Raw genomic sequence first — 23,779 nt, forward strand, 5'->3', positions numbered from 1 at the left:
GAGACCCTGGGAATCTAATCCTGGATCTCCCATATGGTAGACAGGGGCCCAACTGCTTGAGCCATATCCACCCCCCCTCCCGCTTTAAGTGGCCTTTTTCTTGAATTCAGTGCTTGTCCTACTCCTGCAATCCTTTAAGTGTTTTCTGGAGCTTTGAGAAAAAATGTTTTTGCCAGTTCTTGCTGCATGTTCCAAGCTTCTATGAGAGGACAGAACCCTAAAGCTTTTCACTCTACCATCTTGATTGGGGTAGGCCTACCCTATGACTTTTTAGTATTGTTCATGAAATCTGTACCATTCTGATCATGATTTTTTGCATATGATTTGCCTCCTAGGTTTACTTCTTTTTAATCTCTAATGTGAAAATCCACAATTATGTATCCTGGTTTGGGAGTTCGTTTTTTATACATATACTCCCCTCTCCACCCATCCCCTGGCAACCTCTAAGTAATACTGATTACTGGTTCAACCTGAAAAGAGACATGCTAAACATTTCCACTTATTTATCTACAAAACATATGAGATATAAAGTTGGCATCTGATTCAATCTATCACTGAAAAAAAATCAGGGTGACCTCAAAGTATAGGAGTAAATGAGAAAGTGGGAGAATATTGGTAATATCATATGTTTCATCTAAACAGCACCTATCAGAGCCTGGGAAACAGAGAAAAGGAAAAGGGACAGGAAAAATAAAAACAAAAATGTGAGTCTAACCACTGACTATCAAATGTGGTCATTTTAACATGGCTTTGTTAGAAAGTGAATTCAGTTTGGTCACTGCAGAGTAAACTTGCTCAGGTGGCTATCTTATGTTAAGAGATAACCAGCTAGCCCAAATGATTTATTACAGGCCAGATGAACCCTTCTTACCAACATAATTCTTAAGTTACTAAAACCCTGATTATTTGCTAGCCAAGTTGAATATATACCTGATAACCTATCAATAGCATTAGTCCTAGATATAGTCATTGAAGAAATGCTTGTTAAGAAACATGAGAATACACAGAGAAGAATGCTCAGAACAAAATTGTTTGAAATCTCAAAAATGAAAAATCCACATGGCTATTAATAGTGATATATATATATATAAATTATGGTATAAGCATACAATTAAGTAATACATTATAATGAAATACCTACTGCCAGTCAATATGTAGTATCAGAAACTGGATATACCCTCCTACCTGAAACAATTAAATATAACAAAAATTGAAACAATTGTTTCTTTAAGACAATAGACATCAGAAATAAAGGACAATAATATAAGAAGGGAAATAAAGTGAGAATCATCACTTACAGTCTGGAGAGTTTCAAGGCTACTACACAGTAAGGAGGGACTCAACATAATTCTGAAAAAACACCTGACAAAGGCATTACAAAATACTGAAACTCTACATGAATATCCCTCATGAACACAAATATGAGAATCCTTAAGGCTATTAAAAAGTCAGATTCAACAGTATACCAAAATGTAATAGATCAGATCAAGCTGTGTTCATCCCAGAAATGCAAGGTTAGTTTAACATTTGAAAATCAATACATGTAAACGGGGGAAATAAGAGAATGAAGGGAATAATCCTATAATTACTAAAATAGATGGAAGAAAACAGGGCAAAACTCAACAACTATGCTTGGTAAAAACTCTAAGTAAAATATAAAAAGAAGGAAAACTGAAAACCTTATCAGAATATATAGAAAACTATACGTAATATAACATTTAATGGTAAAATAATGAACTGTTTCTCCCTTAGATTGAGAGCAAGGCAAAGGCACCAGCATTTACCAATACCATTCAACTCTGTTCTGGAGGTCACTGCAATGGCAAAAAGGACAAAACGAATGTCATAAAGATCAGAAATGGAAACATTAAACCAACTCTATGTGCAGATGACATCACTGCTTACAAAAGTCCAAAAAACCTACAAACCAACTAAAAAGACTAGTAAGGACTAGTAAGTGAAATTTCAAGGAGACCAAATACAAGATAAAGGTAGAAAACTCACTTGCATGTTAATGCATTCATAGCAAATAACTACAAAAAGAACTTTAACCCTTATACTAGTCATAAAAAATAGACTGACAAAAAGGGAAAACCCAAAATAGCTAAAGAAATACAAGAAATTTTGTTAGTAGGAATACACAAGTATTTCTTAGAGCACAAAAGACCACAACCACTGAAGAAAAGTATGATAAATTGAGTATGATGAAACTAAACCTTTTGCTTTTCAAAAATCACCATTATGTAACCCAGGCAATCTACAGAAAATATTTGCAAAACATACAACTCTTACAACTGAGAGAATTCCCAATTATAAAAAATAAACAGAAGAGTTCAAGAGACACTTTACAAAAGAGAATATAACCAGTAAGTTTATGAAAAGATTGACAGCATGAACAGTCACCAGGGGAATATAAATTAAAGTACAATGAGGTATCACTAAAACAGTTAACTTTTAAAATACAGACAGTTCAAAGTACTGGCAAGGGCATAGAACAAGTAAAATTAACAATTTTACTTTTGGTATTACTTTCTAGCATTTTCCTTTATAAAGTCTATAATGTCGAGTAAGATGAGAGCTGCATCTAAAGGACTTCCCACATTCATTGCAGTCAAAGGGTTTTTCACCAGTATGAATTCTCTTATGCTGATGAAGAGGTGTTAAAGGCCTTTCCACATGCATGGCATTCATAGGGTCTCTCTCCACTATGTGTTCTCTTATGAGTAACAAGGGAAGAGTGAGTACTGAAGGCTTTCCCACATATGCAACATTAATAGGGTGTTTCTCCTGTATGACTCCTCCTATGAACAACAAAACTGGATCTACAGGTAAAGGTTTTTCCACATTCCTTACATTCATAGGGTTTTTTACAGTATGAACTCTCCTGTGTAGAGTAAGTTGCATGCCCCGGGTGAAGATTTTCCCACAGTCCTTACATTGATATGGTTTTTCTCCAGAGGAATTCTCTGATGTTCAGTCAGGGAAGAGAAACGTGCAAAGGACTTCTTACACTTAATACATTCATAGGGCTTTTCTCCAAAATTAATTTTCTGATGTCTAATGAGAAGTGCATTTTGAGTGAAGGCTCTGCCACATTCCTTACATTCATAGGGTTTTTCTCCACTATGAACTCTTTGGTGATCAATAAGGGCTGAGGAATGGCTGAAGGATTTCCCACATTCATTGCATTCATGGAACTTTTCTCTGGTATGAGTACTCTGATGCTGAGTGAGATGAGTCATCTGGCTGAAGGTTTTCCTACATTCTTTACATTCATAAAGTTTCTCACCTGTATGAATTCTCTCATGCTGAGTGAGGTGTGCCCTTTGATTGAAGGATTTACTGCATTCATTACATTTATAGGGTCTTATCCCAGTGTGAATTCTTTGATGCTGAATGAGAGCTGAGTGACGACCAAAGTACTTACGACAATCTGAACGACTGAATTTTTTTTTTGTATATGCTTTCTCTGATGGACAGCAAGGTGGGTATGGTGGCAGTGAACATTTCCACATTCTTTACATGTGTTTTCCATGTGTTTTATCACCATATCATACTTGGATACATCATTAATATCATTCTTTGCACATAACTCCTTAACTTCCACAAGTGATTCCTTATCTTAAAATAGCAAGAAAAACAAAGATAAGACTAGAAACAAATTAAATTAAGTCAAAACACATATGTCTTTTGACCTTTGAATCTCACTATTAGGAATCTACTCTACAAATGAAGACACCAGTTTTTAAGGATATAATGGGAAAAAATAATAAAAGAAACAATGAGAAGACAAAGAAAAAAAATTTTAAGGATATACTGGGAATACATATTGAAATACTCTTTATATTGAAAATAAACTGACTACCCCATCTAATTAATCATGGTATATCTATCCCTGAAGTATACTCAGATACTAAAAAAGACTGAACTTAATTATGTCTTCATTCCTGCAGGGATGTTGTATTATTAACTGAAAAGAGCAATTTGCAGACATACAAATTGAATTATACATTCAGTTTTATATTATACACAAAGCTAAATCATAGTTGTTTGTGTCCATATATGAATGTATTGTCTTCAGCAATTAATGTGTCCAGCTTTGGGACACAGAATTAATCTCCAATTAGTTTAGTACAGAAAAAATATTGGAATAATGCTAGAATTATGAAATAAAAGAAATAACCAAGGGCAAACATGGTATAATTACTTGGTGATACAGAAGTTCTAAGACTGAAGAGATTGTTAGATAAATAGGAAAAATAAGTAAGTCAAGTGAAAGGCAGAGGGGGAAAGGATTTGGAGCATAGGTCAAGGAGGCCGGGGTTTGAACCACGACTCCCATGTGGTAGGCGGATGCCCTATCTATCCATTGGGCCAAGTCTGCTTTCCACAGGCCCTTATACTTTGACCTGGATCTATTCTCTAAACTCATTGTACAGATAAAGCCTGAAGGAGAACACTCAGAATAATCTGTAAGAATTAGGAAAAGTATTTACTTTTACTTTTCGTTTTTGTTTTTTTTTGTGAGCTCCTGGCATTCAAGGAAAGCTCTGTCATAACAGTAGCTGTATACAAGCTAAGGAAACATATGCCTCAGAGTCTAAATTCCAGTGATAACACATGAAAATATCAAAATGTCCAGGTTTCAACAAAAGACTACAAAACATACAAAGAAACAGGAAGTGATGGCTCAGGCAAAAGAGAAAATTAAAACATTAGACATCAGTGAGGCACCATGGAGCCTAGAGTGCCTATAACTGAAAGCAGGAGGATTGCATCCAGTATCCATGTGGAATCTAAGCCCCCTCTTGACATAGATGTGCAATGGACACAACCAATCCAATGTCCACAGAGAAAATGTGGCATTGGTGTGGGAAGGGTAGCCATGGTGGTTGCTGGGTGCGGGGAATGGGAGGAAGAGATGAGATGTGGAGGCATTTTTGAGACTTGGAGTTGTCCTTGGTGGGGCTTCACGGATAATTACGGGACATTGTAGATCACCCCAGGGCCCACTGGATGGAACGTGGGAGAGTGTGGGCTATGATGTGGATCACTGACCATGAGGTGCAGTGATGCCCAGAAATGTACTTACCAAATGCAATGGATGTGTCATGATGATGGGAGAGTGTGTTGCTGTGGGGGGAGTGGGGGGTGGGGGCAGTGGGGTTGAATGGGACTTCATATTTTTTTAATGTAATATTTTTTTAAAAAATGAATAATAAAAAAAAAAAGAAATCAGTGAGGAAGACCAGCTCTAGAAAACACCAGGTAAAGACTTTTTAAAAAATGACCCTGAATAGACTCATGGAGCTAAAGGAAAATGTGTACAAAGAACTGAAGGACATTAGGAAAATGATAGATGAACACGAATAGAATCAAGAGAGAAATGGAAATTGTGAAAAGGAACCAAACAGAGTTGAAGACCAAAGTAACAGGAATTAAAAATTCCCTAGAGGGGTTCAACAGCAGATTGGAGCTGTAAGAAGAAATAATTAGTGAACTTGAAGACAAGACAACTGAAGGTCATTGCAGGATTTAATACTCTGAGTAAACAAAACTTGGAGAGCAGAAAATTGTTACAATGGTAGACCTGAGATTGCTATCCTTAGACCTATTTGCAAGGTTGGCTCTTGACTGGCCTCTAGGAAACTGGAATTTGGGAGGGATTCCACCATTCCCAGAACTGTTACAAGTAATTTACTATGCCTAAATGGTCTGTACAATGTGGTGCATGCTAAACACCAGCTCTTCTTCTGGGAGTCTGGAATTTTGTCATGTTAGGCAGAAGGTACTTGTGAGACCAGCCCCTGATAAAAACCCTGAGCACTAAGCCTCTAATAAGCTTACTGTAGGGAGCCATCTCTCTTTCACTCTCGACACAAAATGCCATGATCCATTTGTGTCGCGCTCTAAGGCCGTCATTCCTTGGTTTCCTACTTCCTCTTTCTTCTTCCCCTTTGTTCTCCCTCTCCCACCACTGTTTCAGGCGACACGCTCCGATTGGGCACTCCCTAAAGTGCGCGAAAATCTTTCCACGGACGTCTGCAAAACAACCATCTGCGCATGCGTATGGCGCGAAAATCAAAATCTAGTTACCCAATCATTTACCGACACATACGTTGTCGTCAGTATGTGTCACTTCCTTCATCCCTGACTATATATACCCCTGACCAACCCTCAATAAACGAGACTTGATCAGAATCCTGTCTTGTCGCCATTCTTCGTGTCTCTTGTCCCCATTTCTGTGTCATCTGCTTTGTTTCTAGATTCCCCAAACTTGGTCAGACAGGAGACGTCCTGTCGTGTTGGCCTGGCCCGCGGGCGGGTCGGGTCAAGTGGCGACCACGAAGGGACAAATCAAATCAGGCAATGATATGGAAAACGCCGATTGATGGGCCCAAAAGAAGATATTTAAAGAGACACCATGTGAGTCAATCACACAGTTAGGATCTCGGAGTACAAAGAGACACCGCACAGTAGCCTGCTGCACGGTCAGGATCTCAGTAAGTGATCGGCGAAAGTATGGGACAAGCAGTGAGTGAGCATAAAGTGTTTGTAGAAGGTCTACGTGAGGCTTTAAAGGCACGAGGAGTAAGGGTTAAAGTTAAACAGCTCCTAGAATTCTTTGATTTCCTAAAAGAAGTTTGTCTCTGGTTTCCACAGGAAGGGAGCATAAATGAACAGTGGTGGAGGAGAGTAGGAGATGCCCTACGGGATTTCTATAAAACTTTTGGTCCTGAAAAAATCCCCGTAACTGCCTTCAACTATTGGAACCTTATCAATGATATAGTTTGTGTCCGCCATAGAGACGCAGTCGTGGCAAATGTAATTATAAAGGGTGAAGAGATTGTGTCACAGGGCCGGATTCCCCCCGGATCCAGTCCTTCTACTGCCCTTAGCCTGCCTCCTATCGATTCAGATTCAGTCTCTATTAAGATAGAAAGTGAAGAAGAAATTCCCCTATCTCAAAATAATGAGGCCAAACCCAAAACAGGTAGGAGAAATAAAAATAGGCGCAAAAAGAAAACTGGCGCAAGCTCAAGCTCCCAAACCTCTGATTCTGACCTCTGGTCAGAGTCAGTGAAACTCACTGCCATTGACTACCCGCCACCATATGCTCCCTCCCCCTCTGCGCCACGGCCCAATCGCCCTACCGGTGCTGGCAATTTTGAAAGTCAGGATAACCAAGGAATCACAGCAAAAATAGAGAAAACAAAAGAGCAAATTCGCTTATAGAGGGAACATTTACAACTCCTAAAGGAGCTAGAGCAGCTAAAAGAATTAGAACACCATAAATGCAGGAAGGCAGTTAACCACAATCCTTTTATCGACTTCCCGCCTACCTGTGCCTGCTTAAAAAGGCCACCCAAGGCTTGCATCCCCTGTGGTGAAAAACCCCCCTTTTTTTGCATATCCAGTCACCAAGAGGCAAACCAAGAGGCAAAACAATGAGGCAGATAATGAAGCAAATGATGAGGTGAGGGTAGTTCGTGTGCATTCCACTTCCCCCTTTAAATCTTTAAAAAAGCTTTTTCAGATGTTGCCGATGCTTTGCCTTATGTTAAACAATTATTATCTGCTTTCCCGGTAACATTACATGCTATTAATACCACCAGATACAAATAATCTGCAAGGGGTGTTGAGGTTCATCCTGAGCCAAAACCTTTTAAACTATTGAAAGATTTAAAACAGGTAAAAATACTAAATAAAGTCAGTGAAATCAGGCTTGTAAGAAAACTCTGTTGTTAAAATGTTAACTAAGATAAGGAAACTATTCTGGCAGCAACTCTGCAAACCCCCTGCTGTCTACATAACAATGTAGCTGTGGGCTAGTGGGGGCCAATATAGTTAAGCCACTGGAAAAAAAACAAAAACGTGGCAACATTTGTGTTTTGTTTTGTTTCCATGCTGATTCTGATTGGGCTTATTTAACCAAAATAATAAAATTAGTACCAAATTTTTATCAAAGTCTAAAAAGAATTTTCAGTTTTAAATCAATAGTTTTCTCCAAAACTTCAAGTCTCAGTATAGTCTTACAGAGTAATAATCCAAAAATGTGTGTTAATGGTCTGTCTAAACTGCAAAATAAAAACTTAACTAGGGAAACGGACTTTGGCCCAGTGGTTAGGGCGTCCGTCTACCATATGGGAGGTCCGCGGTTCAAACCCCGGGCCTCCTTGACCCGTGTGGAGCTGGCCATGCGCAGTGCTGATGCGCGCAAGGAGTGCCGTGCCACGCAAGGGTGTCCCCCTCGTGGGGGAGCCCCACGCGCAAGGAGTGCGCCCGTGAGGAAAAGCCGCCCAGCGTGAAAAGAAAGAGCAGCCTGCCCAGGAATGGCGCCACCCACACTTCCCGTGCCGCTGACAACAACAGAAGCGGACAAAGAAACAAGACGCAGCAAATAGACACCAAGAACAGACAACCAGGGGAAGGGGGGAAATTAAATAAATAAATAAATCTTTAAAAAAAAAAAAACTTAACTACATTTATGCTGCTCAAGTTATCTTAACTGATTGCTGATAACTAATAAAAAATGTTTCCAAGCACAAGCTTGCATGTTACAGGCAACAAGGATTCCAGAAGAAATCTTAAAAAGTACAATCTAAGATGTGATATATAACAGAGGACTTAAAAGCAGCTATAACAAGAAAGTAAGAATTATGAGTTAATTGCAAACTGTATGTTTCTGTTAATGTGTTGTAATTGTTCTGTGTTTGTCTGTTCAAATTCAGTGTATATTTTGATACCTCTGGATGGTAATATAAATTAATAAAAATTTATAAAAGAGCTCTATTCAAAAGGCCAAAAATTAAATAAGCGCTAATATTAATACTTAAGTTTAAATGTTAACAAAATCTCTACAATGATAAAAATCATAAGTCTCGATTAACAAAATTACTATAAGCCTTTTTATAAGAAGTTGTTCTTGCCTAGATTGAAATAAATAACTTATTTTTCTTCACAGGATAATATGAAGGATGTAAAACTTAAATGAATATTTGGTTAAAAGTTTGTGAAAATGCTAACTGAAATTTAATAAGTTTTTGCAAAAAAGTGCGTTTTGTCCTAAAGTAGGATGGCTAATTTTCATGAACTCTTGGAACTTAAATGCATGTGGCAAGTTATAAAAAGTATTGTGGTAACTTTAAGTAAAGAAATGTGTTCTGTAAAGATAAAATTTGTCTTAAAATAATATAGTCTATATGGTTATAATTATAAAAAGTTTTATAAAGCATTGTTTAAAGTGTTTAAACAAACCTGAATTAATAATAATAAAAGGTAATTTTATAACAGGAAAAATTGGCAACAGCCAGCCTCCCCTGCCAACTTGCTTCTAGGAAACTGTTTCTGATATTGCATTTAAAGAAAAGTTCATTATTTTAACAAGCTTGTTTAGTGTTGATGGTATTATGTTATAAAAAGTTTGCTTGATAACTTCGTATGTAGGCTATATGGAACGTGTTTTTATTGTTAAGGAAACAAAAGATGATTTCGTCCTAAGATAAAATAATTGATTATTGGAAAGAGTAGTGTGGGACCTGAGTAAATACTGAAAGTGCAAGAGGTTGGTGGAAAAGGAATTTTTATGGGTAAAGTTGAATAAGATTTGATGAGTCTATCTATAAAATTTTAAAAGCTTTAGTATCAAGTAGTATGCTGATGAAAAGTTAAAAATTTTGTCCTTTCTCAAGGCCTCTCAAATCAATCTGTTTTGGTTAAAGTTTTTATCCTCAATAATCAGTATACAAAGAAAGTCTGTTTTATCAAAATAGCTCCTTGTGCTTCTTGTGCTCATTTCCTCGGTGTTCCAAGAAAGGAAAGTTTTCTCTCTTTTAAAGGAACATAATGTTCAAAACTGCTTTCTCAAAACCAAATCCTGAACAGGAGCCTTTTATTACAAACTAATTATAAGAGATTTGTTCTTTTACCTTAAAAGAAAAATTAAAGTAATAATTGAGTTCATTTAATATGTTATAAGTTGAATAAAAGGTGTTTTAAAGTGTTATAAAATTAACAAGTTTTTTCTTTCCTTTAATCCTCTGTTAATTAAAGTTGTGTGAGTAAAAAGTTTCTATAAATGCTTAAAAGTATATAAAGCTACCAATATTTCAGCATAATATTAAAGAAAAGTACAATGTGGTTATTTATAGTTTTAATTATAATAAAAGAGTATATGTCACAGAAACAACCTCTTATCATAGATTAAAGTAACCACACTGTAGTATGCAGCAATCCCAAACACTGCTAGTTTATGGCAAGAGTTTAACATCCGCTGTGTTGCTATCACTTTGTTTTAAAACTTGCTAAAACTTTCTTTAGTGTCTTCTTAAACAACTCAAGCCAGCTGCATTCCTCTATCTGTAAAAAGCCCAACAATAGACTTTTGCAGTGCTTTTCAGGGCTGTGTGCATAGCCCAATCATCTTGTACAGTATTTACTAATAGTAATAGTAATAAAAAAGCAGTATACGTTCTCAAAAAGAACAGGTTTGGCAAACTCCTTATTGGTCTGCTCAATGCACGGAGCTTTCAGCCGTCATTAAAGTTTTACAAATGTTTTAAAAGCCCTTAAACATTGCCTCTGACTCTAAATATGTAAGTCTTACTGTCAAGCATATTGAAACAGCTCATATCTTTGCTACTGATGAGTTATCTCAACTTTTCACTGACTTGCGACATCTCATCAGGTTAAAACAGCATCCTATTTACATTACTCACATATGCTCTCATACCTTTGCCTAGTCCTATGACAGCAAATAATGCTCAAGCTGATTTATTAGTAGGGTGTTTACAAAGTGCTCGTGATTACCATGCTTTAACTCGCATTAATGCTAAAGGCCTACGAAATAAATATTAAAAGTTAACAAAACTACAGGCACAAAAAATTATTCGCATTTGTCCTACTTGTGGACCACTAACAGCGGTGCCTTTTCAAGCTGAAACTAATCCCAGAGGCCTAACTCCTAATCAATTATGGCAGATGGATGTTACTCACATACCATCCTTTGGTAAACTACAATATGTTCATGTTTATATTAACACTTATTCTCATTTTATGTGGGCTACTGCTCAAAGTAGAGAACGGTTTCATCAAGTTCGTTTACATCTATGGTCTGCTTTTGCTGTAATGGGACGCCCCTTGAAAATTAAAACTAATAATGGCCCTTCTTACACTAGTAAGTCCTGTATTTCTTTTTGTTCTACATATGCTGTTAAGCATATTACTGGTATTCCTTATAAACCTACAGGTCAAGCCATAGTTAAACGCAGCCATTATACCCTAAAAACTATGCTTTTAAAACAAAAAGGGAGAGATAATGGTATTATAACACCAAAAGATTAATTAGCAAAAGCTTTATTTACTTTACATTTTCTTAATGTTTATAATTCATTAACACCTGCAGAATGTCACTTTGGAAAATGTCAAACATCTACAGTAGACACAGGAAATGAAGATCAACCAATATTCTAGAAAGATATTTTAAGCAATGAATGAAAAAAAAAGGCAGGATTAAAGTAAGGGGGTGAGGCTATGCTCTTATCATTTCAGAAAATGGAGAACAAATTTAGTTATCTGCGAAAAGGATTAAACCCCAGAATGAAGAGATGGAGTCTTCTACAACTTCTGATGATGGTGATCGTTAAGTAATAAGGAAGCTGCCGGTAATTACACTTATCGGGCCTATATACCTAATCCCCCATTACTTAGAGTGTTAACCTAGAAAGATCCATTCTTTCATATATATCTAAATAAAACCCATATACTCCCTAAACCAATTAATAATGATTGCCAATTAAACCCTATGAAGAAAGACAAAGAATCAATAACCTCATATTACCATTTGATTATCAACCCTTATGCATTGGTAACCATATTTCCTGTATGTATGTTAAAAATCAGGCCATAATTATCTTCAAAAATAATAATACTCAGTTTATTGTAACTTTGTTTCCCTCTTACAATTTAATCATAACCAAAAATCCTACTTATAATTGTCGGAAAATTAACTATAACCCAAAAACGCTCTATTCTATAAAAATAAGGCCTTGCCTCCTAGTAGCCACCACCCCGCAACTAACATACTATGGAGAAGGCAAACAAAAAAATTTTTACTATCCCCATCTGTGTCAAAGAGAGCCGCCTTCCTCCTTATAGTGGTAGGAATTAACCTCACAGCTTCAGTCCCTGCAGCCGCCACAGCAGATGGTGCCCTCAGTCATGGCCTCATCAGTTTACAATACTTTGAACAACAACAAATCAGTATAGAATCCACTGCACAATCCCTTAACTCTCTGCAGCAGCAACTAACCTCCTTTGCCAAGTAACCTTACAAAACCGCAGAGCCTTAGATTTACTTACAGCCAAAACAGGGGGTACCTGTTTATTCTTGCAGGAAGAGTGCTGTTACTATGTAAACGAATCTAGCATCGTAGAGCAAAACGTCAAGAAACTTAAAGACCTACGAAATGGACTTTTGCCCCCTACTCCCTCTCACCCCTTTTCAGCTTGGATCACCTCTCCGGTCATGGCCTGGCTTGCACCTTTAATCAGCCCCTTTATCATAATCATGATAGTCTGTGCCTTCGCACCCTGTCTTCTTAAATTCTTACAAAAACGTATGGAAGCCATATCAGCCTATGCGGTATATTTGGCACGATTGCGGCAGTATGACCCTCTGAAACAAGAAGAGCAGCCCGAAAACGATGAGAACGAAGAGGCGGCCGGGACTGCCTTTTAATACTCTCTCACCCCTACTTTCTGGATTATCCGCCCCCTGTCTATCTGCTTCAATCACCCTTTTCTTATTCCCGCTCTGTCTTGGTGACCCAGCTGATGAGCCATATTGATATACAGGAAAGCTCCCGACTGATCCTAGTCCAAGGTCCCCTGCAAAAATTAACAAGTGTCCTGGGTAACATCAAGCAATGCTCTCGAGCCTATACAAAGGCAGCAGTCTTCTGAGGTGCTGGACTGGCTAGCCAATGATGGGCAACTGGGCTGATTGATCAAGCAAGCGAAAACCACCTAAGACAGGGACGTGGCCTTTCGCTGCCACAATTCCCAATGACGGGTAAAGACTAATGCTGCTGGTCAATTGCATGCCCCAACCTAAGACAGGCACAGTCCCCCCAGAATCAGCGTTCCCAGCCTTTATTCCTCTCTCTAAAAAATTATTAGAGAGAAGGGGGACCTGTAGGGAGCCATCTCTCTTTCACTCTCGACACAAAATGCCATGATTCATTTGTGTCGCGCTGTAAGGCCGTCATTCCTTGGTTTCCTACTTCCTCTTTCTTCTTCCCCTTTGTTCTCCCTCTCCCGCCACTGTTTCAGGCGACACGCTCCGATTGGGCACTCCCTAAAGCGCGCGAAAATCTTTCCACAGACGCTGCAAAACAACTATCTGCACATGCGTATGCTGCGAAAATCAAAATCTAGTTACCCAATCATTTACCGACACATATGTTGTCGTCAGTATGTGTCACTTCCTTCATCCCTGACTATATATACCCCTGACCAACCCTCAATACACGAGACTTGATCAAAATCCTGTCTTGTCTCCATTCTTCGTGTCTCTTGTCCCCGTCTCTGTGTCGTCTGCTTTGTTTCTAGATTCCCCAAACTTAGTCGGACAGGAGACATCCTGGTGTGTGGGCCAGGTCACTTACATGGAAAATAATATCTCACGCATTTTGTTACAACTCGTTGTAGAGTAATTAAGCCAATCTAGTGTGATTCCACTGGAATAGGACTCTAAAAACTTCCTCATTGTTTCCTCCAGAGCTTGCTCCATAAGCCTTTCTCCTATGCTGATTCTGTTTTATATATTTGGGCTATAATAAATCTTTGCCATGAATACTACCATTGTTGAGTCCATTGAAGACTCCTAGCAAATCACTGATATTGGGGGTAGTCTTGGGGACCCCAACATACTTGGCCAGTTTTACAAATGAAATGTTTATTAATGAATAAATTTTATAGTAAAGAGTGTTTTGTTGAAATACAGAGCCTTACACAATACAAATGAAAACCAGATAAGCTGTTGAAGAACAGGAACTTCAGTTAAAAAGGAAGCTTACCATAGAGAAGGAGGAAGGACATACCTTCAATTTCTGAGGCTGCAGGCATTTGTAAAAACAGATATAAGTGTCAGATGATCAGATGACCAGGAATCTTTTAGGAGCTCAAATTCAAGGAGCCTCAATTCTTGCAAGTCTGAAGTAGAGAAGGGAGCATTTTTCACATTTTAAATGTGCTTTGCCCTCTAGAAGCAGGTGGTCTTCAATATATCATTTACCCCTACATGGTTCCTCTTACACACCCGGCCATGGACATTTTGCTTTTTCTTTCTCTGTCATTAAGGGCAGTTTCCCATGTTCCAATAGTGAAATCACATCTGACTCAAAAATGGAAAGTCCTATGAAAATAAATACAAGAATTGGCTATGTGGTTATTAAAGAATTTTGACATAGTAACATTGTAATCATTACTGAAAATTTTAGAAGAATGTCTGACAGATGAGATAAAGAAATTTCATGGAAATTCAGAACCTCACCAAAGAGTCCCAATAGAAAAAGGGAGACACACTCAGGACCAGATGCAGTATCAAGTGTTCAATGCACTTACCCAGGCAAACTAAGTTTTGATAATTCTCTAACAGCACAGCTTTGTACAGATCTCTCTGAACAAGACTCAGGAATCCCCACTCTTCCTTGGAGAAGTAAATGGCCACATCCTGGATTATTACTGGTCCCTGAAATGACAAACACTTTCTTAAAAGAGCCCAGGTCCCTTAATGGTCCTTGGTTGAAGGATAAAGAATTAAAAGTTGGGAGCATGTTTAGAGACTCAGGACTCTATGTCTCACAAGGGCAGTCTGTTAAACCAGGAAAGAGCAAATACTATTTGTTTATTAAAATTATGATGTAGAAAAATATTTGACAGGGAAAAAGTCCAAGGCAAACAGGTGATTCAAAAAGAACTTAACACTTCAATTTTGCTGATAGCCTCTCATGCTCATTTCTGCCACGGCTCTTTGGACTACCAGGATAGTTCACTTTTTGGCTGAAATGAAATGTAGCCTCATCCTTGAACATGAGACAAGAAGCAAACTCATCTTCATCCTCCATGTATGTGGCAGTCAATTACATCAGTGGTCTCCAATAATCTACACTTCCGAGTATTTACACCTGTACGTAGTCCTATTTCCTTGAATCCAGAGCGGGACCATGATTTGCTTTAACAAACTGAATGTGACACAGGTGACACTGTACCACTTCCAGGTCAAAGCCCTGGAAGGCCTGGCAGCTTCTGTTGTGCCTTCTTGTCAACTTGGAGCTGCCACATGTGAAGTCCAGCTATCCTACTGGAAAAACCACATGAAGACCTGAGGGAGAGAGCAAAAGTAGAGGCCTCTGAAACATGAACCCAACTGTTCTAAGTATTAGAAATATTAATTAAGAAGCTATTTGGGACCAACCAGCCCTAGCAAAAAGTCATTCCCAGTGTGCACAGACTGAATTCCTTACCCATACAATTAAAAACAAGAAAGTGGTTCCTCTAATGGTACAAGGCATGAAGGAAGTTACTGGAGTGACAGAAACCTATGTTGATTTTTGTGGTGGTTATCTGGGTGTAGTAAATTGCACTGCACATTTAAAATCTGCCTATTTTATATATAAATTATTTCCAAATTAGAATGATAGTACACAAAAATATCAAGTAAGTGAGGGAAGCATGGGATAAATAGGATAAGGGTTAGTGGTTTAAAGAGTTATAGGCACAAATATTTCATTCTGTCAAAATGAAACAGAGAACGACTATACTTTCAGGGATCATTTCTATGTAACAAATGTACCGTATTAATGAAAGATATTGTTAATGAGGAAAAGTGCAGGGGAGAGGTTAGGGATACGGGAATCCTTATATTTTCAATGAACCATTTATATAGCCTAAAGCTTCTTTAAAAATAATAATAAATGTTAATAGAAATTCTTTAAGAAAATTAAGTAAAATTGAGAGCAAGGAAAGTGTAGAAAAGAGTATTAGTTAAAGTAACTGAAAGAATAAAAAGAGAGACAAAAATAAGATATGACATATAAAAGCCTAGGGATAAAATGGCTGAAAAAGTACAGCTAAATATTAATATATTAACAAAAGAAATCAATAATGTAATATGCCACTTTAATGAAGGGAAGGAGAAATATCACATGATCATCTTTATCAATGCAGAAATGGCATTCAACAAAATCCAACATACTTTCTTTTTTTTTTTTAATTATTTATTACATTATTACATTAAAAAAATATATGAGGTCCCATTCAACCCCACTGCCCCCGCCCCCCACTCCCCCCACAGCAACACTCTCTCCCATCATCATGACACATCCATTGCACCTGGTAAGTTCATCTCTGAGCATCACTGCACCCCATAGTCAATGGTCCACATCATAGCCCAGACTCTCTCACGTTCCATCCAGTGGGCCCTGGAGGGATCTACAGTGTCCCGTAATTGTCCGTGAAGCACTATCCAGGACAACTCCACGTCCCGAAAACGCCTCCACATCTCATCTCTTCCTCCCGTTCCCCACACCCAGCAGTCCCGTTCCCCACACCCAGCAGCTACCGTTCCCACACCCATTCCACATTTTCTCTGTGGACATTGGATTGGTTGTGTCCATTGCACACCTATGTCAAGTGAGGGCTTAGATTCCACATGGGTACTGGATGCACTCCTCCCGCTTCTAGTTGTAGACACTCTAGGCTCCATGTTGTGGTGGTTGACCTTCTTCAACTCCACGTTAGCTAAGTGGAGTAAGTCCAATAAATCAAAGTGTAGGAGCTGAAGTCTGTTGAGGCTCTGGGCCTGGGTGTCATATTATCAGTCCAGAGATTCAAATCCCCTACATATATCTTAAACTCAGCACCAACTACAATTCCAATAAAGTAGCATGCAAGTCTTGTGAAAAGAGATCCCCTCTGAGTCCAATTCCATCATGCAGAAACACCAGCTCCAAAGAAGGGCCATCTGTCATGGCAGTGAACCCCTTCTGCCATGACCATAGAACCCGTGGGTCTCTTTATCCCTCAAAAGAACCAATACCTGGGGTTGTATCTACCTTATCTGTCTCTTAGACTCTGTTCAGTTGTACATAGGGGTATTCCTTCTGACAACCTCCAGACTCTTTTTTAGAGACTCACAGCCTTATAATCTCATTTCTCCTTTCCATTTCCCCCTTACATTAGGTCAAACCACTTCCCGAAGTCATGTTATTATATGTAGACAGGTATATTCTGCTGTTCCGCATTGAATCTTTAATTCAAGGTCATTTTCTAGTTGCTTCTTCAGCTGGTATGTGGTAGTGATCCCTCGGTGCCAGGGAGGCTCATCCCCGGGTGTCGTGTCCCACGCTGGGGGGAATGCATCGCATCTACACACTGAGTTTGGCTGTGAGAGTGGCCACATTTGAGTAACATGAAGGCTGTCAGGAGGAAACCCCCAGGCACAATGCTACACTAGGCCTTCTTCTTATTGCAGGTGTATAGGCTCAAAAGTGTAGCCATTAGTATCAAGAGCCCACTGTTGGGCCCTCCTTCCTTCCTGGTTCTTGCCGTTGCACCTGGAGGATTGCCGCTGCTCTCCCAGGGCCCACAACAGTGACCCCCCGGCCAGGAGCCCAGTACCCCCCCAGCTGTTGTTTTTAATTGTTTCCACTATGAGTATATATAGACATTACCATATACCCTGGGCATATGCCCTGTATAACTCCCTGTCAACCAGATATATCTTGTCAATAACATCCCATATCAGTATTCCTCCGCTGCCATTGTTGAACCACTCTGTGATCCAAAACTTCCCGTAAAGTGAATCCCAACATAATGTCAGCTTCAGAAGAGTCTTAGATCACCGAAATTCATATATACAATATACAGTATTTCCCCAGATCCACCATAAAACCTTTTCCCTTCCACAGCAATACTCTTTTAACTTATTCATATCATATTTCCTGAAACTGATGTACAGATTCCGAAACTATAGTTTACGAACAAGGTGACATTTGTGCTTACTATGTGGTCCATACTTTAGGTTGTACAGTTTTCTAAATTTTTTAGTTATCCTATGTTTTGTCTTATGGTTTTCATTATTAGTCTGTCGTCCCCTATATGTTTTTGGTGTAATATTAGCTGTTTTATATATACATATATTTTTTAAATATTTATTTATTATTATTATTTTTTAATTTCATTAAAAAAAATATATGAGGTCCCATTCAATCCCACCGCCCCCGGCCCCCACTCCCCCCACAGCAACACTCTCTCCCATCATCGTGATACATCCATTGCACCTGGTAAGTTCATCTCTGAGCATCACTGCACCCCATAGTCAATGGTCCACATCATAGCCCAGACTCTCTCACGTTCCATCCAGTGGGCCCTGGGGGGATCTACAGTGTCCCGTAATTGTCCATGAAGCACTATCCAGGACAACTCCACGTCCCGAAAACGCCTCCACATCTCAGCTCTTCCTCCCGTTCCCCACACCAACAGCCCCCATGGCTACCGTTCCCACACCCATTTCACATTTCCTCTGTGGACATTGGATTGGTTGTGTCCATTGCACACCTATGTCAAGTGAGGGCTTAGATTCCACATGGGTACTGGATGCACTCTTCCCGCTTCTAGTTGTAGACACTCTAGGCTCCATGTTGTGGTGGTTGACCTTCTTCAACTCCATGTTAGCTGAGTGGAGTAAGTCCAATAAGTCAAAGTGTAGGAGCTGAAGTCTGTTGAGGCTCAGGGCCTGGGTGTCATATTATCAGTCCAGAGATTCAAATCCCCTACATATATCTTAAACTCAGCACCAACTACAATTCCAATAAAGTAGCATGCAAGTCTTGTGAAAAGAGATCCCCTCTGAGTCCATTTCCATCACGCAGAAACACCAGCTCCAAAGAAGGGCCATCTGTCATGGCAGTGAACCCCTTCTGCCATGACCATAGAACCCGTGGGTCTCTTTATCCCTCAAAAGAACCAATACCTGGAGTTGTATCTACCTTATCTGTCTCTTAGACTCTGTTCAGTTGTACATAGGGGTATTCCTTCTGACAACCTCCAGACTCTTTTTTAGAGACTCACAGCCTTATAATCTCATTTCTCCTTTCCATTTCCCCCTTACATTAGGTCAAACCGCTTCCCGAAGTCATGTTATTATATGTAGACAGGTATATTCTGCTGCTCCGCATTGAATCTTTAATTCAAGGTCATTTTCTAGTTGCTTCTTCAGCTGGTATGTGGTAGTGATCCCTCGGTGCCAGGGAGGCTCATCCCCGGGTGTCGTGTCCCACGCTGGGGGGAATGCATCACATCTACACGCTGAGTTTGGCTGTGAGAGTGGCCACATTTGAGTAACATGAAGGCTGTCAGGAGGAAACCCCCAGGCACAATGCTACTCTAGGCCTTGTTCTTATTGCAGGTGCATAGGCTCAAAAGTGTAGCCATTAGTATCAAGAGCCCACTGTTGGGCCCTCCTTCCTTCCTGGTTCTTGCCGTTGCACCTGGAGGATTGCCGCTGCTCTCCCAGGGCCCACAACAGTGACCCCCCGGCCAGGAGCCCAGTACCCCCCCAGCTGTTGTTTTTAATTGTTTCCACTATGAGTATATATAGACATTACCATATACCCTGGGCATATGCCCTGTATAACTCCCTGTCAACCAGATATATCCTGTCAATAACATCCCATATCAGTATTCCTCCACTGCCATTGTTGAACCACTCTGTGATCCAAAACTTCCCGTAAAGTGAATCCCAACATAATGTCAGCTTCAGAAGAGTCTTAGATCACCAAAATTCATATATACAATATACAGTATTTCCCCAGATCCACCATAAAACCTTTTCCCTTCCACTAGCTGTTTTATATTCATCCTCGTGTACTCTCACATAACTCCTCTTTTGCCCCCTTATTTACCTTTGTTCCATCCATTGCACATCCATTTTCCCCCCCCCTTAGGGCCCACAACGCCTGCCAATCTAATGCCCTGGGAGCCGTCCTTTCTCACAAGAGATACAGTTCTCTCTATTCGACGGCATTAGTCTTCCCCAGGATATAGGTCCACCCCACCCAATGGTAGAACCCACCTTGGCCAAATGAGCCTTCAGCTATTCCCTCCGGAGTCCGTCCCGCATCAGACCATACCCCCTGAGCGTCCTAACCAGGTAACCCTCCTACTTATACTTTGGTACGTTTTACTCAACATTTAGTTCTCAACGAACTTCTGACACGCTCCCATGTTCGTATGTTGCCCCTCCCTCCCACCTATTTCTTGGACCATATTACCCCTCTTCCCATCCCCAGCCCCCCTCAAACCCAGAAAACCCCACCCGAAGGTAACCCCTTGCCCCCATTTTGTCCCTTCTTTGTGCTCATACTTACCGCCAGCTCATCACAGATTCCACCCCTGCAGACATTAACTCACATCCTTCCTCCACCCCCGGATTTCCTGTAAGCCACTTTTCCAGACTCTAGCTCTCTGAGGCAGTTAACTTATTTCATATCATTGAGGTCATATAGTATTTGTCCTTCAATGCCTGGGTTGCTTCACTCAACATAAGATTCTCAAGGTTCATCCATGTTATCACGTGCGATTGTAGTGTATTGGTTCTTACAGCTGAGTAGTATTCCATTGTGTGTATATACCACATTTTATTGATCCACTCATCTGTTGATGGACATTTGGATTGATTCCAACTTTTGGCGATAGTGAACAATGCTGCTATGAACATTGGTGTACATATATCGGTTTGTGTCCTTGTTTTCAGATCTGATGGGTATATACCCAGCAGCAACATACTTTCTTGATTAAAAACACTTCAAAAGACAGGAATAGAAGGAAACTTCTTCAGCATGATAAAGGGTATATATGAAAAACCCACAGATAACATCATACTCAGTGGTGAAAGATTGAAAGCTTTCCCTTTAAGATCTGGAATAAGACAAAGACGCCTACTGTCACCACTCTTATTCAACACTGCCTTAGAAGTTTTTGTTAGAACAGTTAAAGACAAAAAAACGAAATCAAAGTCATCCAAACTGGAGAGGAAGAAATAAAACTTTCAGTATTTGCTGATCACACAATTCTATATATAGAAATGGAGATTCACAGTAATTAACTGAATGAATAAGTGAACATTTAAAGTAGAGCAAAGAACACTGGGTGGAATAGAAGGACCCGGACCTTGTCCCTGTGTCAGTCTCTACAGCCCAAACAAGATGTACAGTTGAGAGTGGATGTTCCTAGGACTTAAAATAAGATGATACTGCCAGAAACAAAGATAAAACAACTTACCTATGCCATGGATGAGCCTCACTTTGCTGGGTCCCAATTTTGAAGAAGAAAGGCCTTAGAATGCAAAGCTAAGGAGAAAGAAAGAAACTTAAGAGACCAGCCCTCAAACCACTGCCACCCATTCTCAACCATGCCTCTGTACAAATGTCACTATCAAAATACAACGCTGTGGATGGATTACAATCCTAGTCACACGTTTGAACACCATGGTCCAGGACAACTCCTCAAACAAGATCATAACTACACATCAAAAGTACAGCCACACCAAATTCAAAGTGGATCAGTTGAAAATCCTCACTGACGCTTTCAATCACAAACCTTTCCTGGGTTATGCTACCCAACAAAAAAACTTGCTTTACAAATTAATACTGAAGAGACTAGAATCCAGATTTGGTTTCAGAATCAAAGGTCTAGAAACTCATTTCAGAGAAGAATAGAACATGAAAAGGTCTTAGAATCAGACACAGGTCTTAGAAGCCAGACAGTGCCATACCTCTTAACCTCTTCCCAGTTATGCTCTCAAAGTCATCTAAGAACAACTCTTACCCTGGGATTCATTCCAGAGAACAATTTGCTAAAGAAATTGGGGTTCCAGAGTCAAGAGTCCAAATTTCATTTCAAAACCAAAGATCTAGATTCCATGTCAAGCAAAAAAAGAACTGGTGAGATCTTAGAAAAAAGACAAGACTGGGAAGCAGGTGTGGCTCAACTGATAGAGCATCCACCTACCATATAGGAGGTCCAGGGTTTGATACCCAGGGCCTTCTGGCCTGTGTGGTTAGCTGGCCCACGCGCAGTGCTGCCGCATGCAAGGAGTGCCGTGCCACACAGGGGGCACCCCACATAGGAGTGCCCTTTGCACAAGAAGTGCACCCTGAAAGGAGAGACACCGCACATGAAAATAAAAATGCAGCCTGCTCAGGAGTGGCACCACACACACGGAGAGCTGAGCAGCAAGATGATGCAACAAAAAGAGACAGAGATTCAACAAAAAGAGACACAGATTCCTGGAGCCATCTGACAAGAATGCAAGTGGACACAGAAGAACACACAGTAAAGGGACACAGAGAGCAGACAGTGAGGGGGTGGAAGGGAGAGAAATAAATAAATCTTTTTAAAAAAAGTAGAACACACAGCAAATGTACAGAGAGAGCAGACAATACGGTGGGGGGAAGGGGAGAGAAATTTAAAAAATAAAATCTTAAAAAAAAAAGACTGGAAACAAAAATCTCTGAGCTGGAAGAGTTCATAGAGGCATAGAAGCTACACAAAATATCACCAATCTCACTAGCAATGGTTTTATTTCTCTGGAACCAGAATGAGAGGTGACAGAAACAAGTTGATTTTAACTGATACCATTACTCTGGGCCCCAAATATTTCTCTCAGTCTTTCTGGAAATGCACCCTTCCTCTGGACTGCAAGTTGAGCATCCTGAAACCAGTAAACAAGACTCCAGGAGGCAGAGACAGGTCCAAGAGGGACTCTACAGTGCTACTAACCCAGCCTGACTCTAGAATTCAGCAAAGCTTGAGAACAGGGAAAATAAAACTAATACATATAATTTTGTAATCATCACAGTAATAACTTATTTAGGAAAAAATAGTGTAAAAGAAACACTGAAGTGAATGTTTTAGGAAGAACACGATATATATTGTCTCAAAGAACCTCCCCACAGATTACTTACTAGTTACAAAAGGAAAACTGGTCAATTTTCAAACTGGCAGACTCCACCTTATCCAAATGCTCCAAATTCATTTCACTAACAATAACACAGACTGACCTGAAGTGCCCTCTGATGTGACTCATCTAAGGACACCTTACTGTCAACCAAAAGTGCATAAATTTAATGATAAGGAAATGCCAGACAAGCAAAATTGAGTGAGTTTCCACAAAGTAACAGGCCTCCAATATTCAACCGTGTATTGATTAATTGCGAAGGATGGAGAGAAAGTATGCTAACTCAGGACATAGAGATAGGTCTCCTGATGACTTATCATCCATTTGTAGCATGTGGGGAAAAGGACACAAATTCTGAGACCTGTTTATGCCTAAAATTTCTTTCCAAAGATGATCAAGAGACTGGTAACATCAGTTATTTCTTGGGAAGAGAGGTAGAAAACTAGGATGGGAGATACAACTGTTTTTCATGTTTTTTTTTTCCTTTTTACTTTTTAGTGTATTACCATATACCCAACTCAAAATTTTCTCATTTTAACCACTTTCAAGTGTACAATTCAGTGGCATTAATACTATTCACAATATTGTGCTTCCATCACTAACATCCATTACCTCAACTTTTTCATCACCTCAAACAGAAACTATGCACACATTAAGCAATAACTCCCTCTTCAATCCCTCTATCCCCGCCACTCCCCAACCTGCTCTATGAAGTTTGCTTATTTTAAGTATTTCATGTAAGCAAGATCATACAAT

At 39.6% G+C, this 23,779-nt stretch overlaps 1 long non-coding RNA gene across 1 annotated transcript in view; it reads right to left on the reverse strand.

Moving 5' to 3' along the window:
- Window positions 1-23,779, reverse strand: part of LOC101446258 (uncharacterized) — a 77,052-nt gene that overhangs the window by 52,367 nt on the left and 906 nt on the right. The window contains exons 2-5 of the long non-coding RNA XR_011646415.1: window positions 21,346-21,413; window positions 14,626-14,752; window positions 14,321-14,416; window positions 14,103-14,214 (exon numbers count right to left, since the gene is read on the reverse strand). This is a non-coding gene — a long non-coding RNA (uncharacterized lncRNA). The remainder of the gene's footprint in view (window positions 1-14,102; window positions 14,215-14,320; window positions 14,417-14,625; window positions 14,753-21,345; window positions 21,414-23,779) is intronic.

Source organism: Dasypus novemcinctus, chromosome 18 (assembly GCF_030445035.2).
Source record: "Dasypus novemcinctus isolate mDasNov1 chromosome 18, mDasNov1.1.hap2, whole genome shotgun sequence".
NCBI lineage: Eukaryota > Metazoa > Chordata > Mammalia > Cingulata > Dasypodidae > Dasypus > Dasypus novemcinctus.